General features: G+C 58.4%; 1 non-coding gene across 1 annotated transcript; it reads left to right on the top strand.

Annotated features, from left to right (window-relative positions):
* Positions 1–278: 278 nt before the first annotated feature.
* On the top strand, positions 279–350 carry TRNAQ-UUG (transfer RNA glutamine (anticodon UUG)). The gene has a single exon. It is a non-coding gene; the product is annotated as a tRNA-Gln (tRNA).
* Positions 351–1,348: the final 998 nt, after the last annotated feature.

Raw genomic sequence — 1,348 nt, 5'->3', positions numbered from 1 at the left:
CCTGCCGCACTCCGTGCTTCCCCAAACCCGGTGAGGACCCCTGGGGGACAGCAGAGAGAGAGGCGACAAGAAATGACACCCCGGGACCGGGAATGTATGGGACGCCGGGGATGCAGAAGCCCTCGCCGCTCCGCTTCGGCCCGCTCCTGCGGCTCGGGGCCGAGAGCCCACAGTTCAGCGCCGGCGGACACTAGGCATCTACTGCTGCTTTCTAAAGGCAGCCTCACGCGCCCGCTATGTGGCTTGAGAAGACTCCCGGCCGCCTAAAGCAGCCAGCAGGTCCCATGGTGTAATGGTTAGCACTCTGGACTTTGAATCCAGCGATCCGAGTTCAAATCTCGGTGGGACCTCTCCAAGCCTTTTGGTTCTATAATTCCTATTTTGGAGGCCTCCGGCGGTAGTGCCTATCTCGTGCTGTGGCTTCTCCCCAGTGACCTGTCGGAGCGTGGTTTAGGCTCCCTCGGTCTTTCTCAAGATCCTTCCATTTCAGGGTCGGCCTGAAGGTTGCCGCACGCATGCGCAACAGCCCGGGCGGAAAAGTAAGCGTGTCTGTGGGACTCGGAGCGGGACTTTAGCTCACAGGGACTGCCAGAGGCGCCCGGAGGGTCTCCAGCATCCTGCTTCCGGCGGGGAGCCGCAGCAGGCTTCGGGTCTGGGAGACGCCCCCTGCCCGCGCAAGCTGCCTGGAATCCTTCTTCCCATTGGCTAACGTGCCAAACATTCTGCTCTGGTAGCTGGGAACTAAGTGGCCCGAGCGAGCCGAGGGTGAGGGAATAACCGGCGTTTGGGGATCGCTCCGCCCGGAAGCCGGTCTGATACGGAAATCTGTCTGTCTGGATTGTCCGCCACACGGGGAGCAGACTTCGAGGTTGCTTGTGTCTTTCAGTCGAAAAAAAAAAAATCCCTAAGTCAAGGAATCCGTTCTTCAGTCCGTTTCGGCCGGTCAGGCTATCTGCTAGCGCTTTCTCGTCGTATCGATGGGCTGTTTCTCCCAAGCAGACGATAGGGATCACCGTGGGATTCACCCACAAGGCTGAGCGAATCTTTTTCGGCGAATTTGCCCAGGGTCGGTATTTGGGTGCCGAGCACGCGCACGTGATTTGCAGGAAAGGTTGTACCTCTGAGATAGCCGCGAAGAGAAGGGAATGGAGTGTTGTCTTCTGGCTTGGTATCTGGGTTTTAAGAGCTGTCTGTCTCTCGGGAATAAGTGACGAGGGAGCCCGCTGACGCATTTGTGATCTCCCTACGGGGTGGCTGGCACTGTGATTATGTGGTCGCGCGCCTTGGGAGAATGCCATGGAAACAGAATACTTGCTCTGCTCTTCCCTTCTCTCATCCTGAGCACCCT

Source organism: Budorcas taxicolor, chromosome 19 (assembly GCF_023091745.1).
Source record: "Budorcas taxicolor isolate Tak-1 chromosome 19, Takin1.1, whole genome shotgun sequence".
NCBI classification, from domain to species: domain Eukaryota; kingdom Metazoa; phylum Chordata; class Mammalia; order Artiodactyla; family Bovidae; genus Budorcas; species Budorcas taxicolor.
Note: the sequence above shows the minus strand (reverse complement) of the source record. Positions and strands in the feature narration are given on the sequence as shown.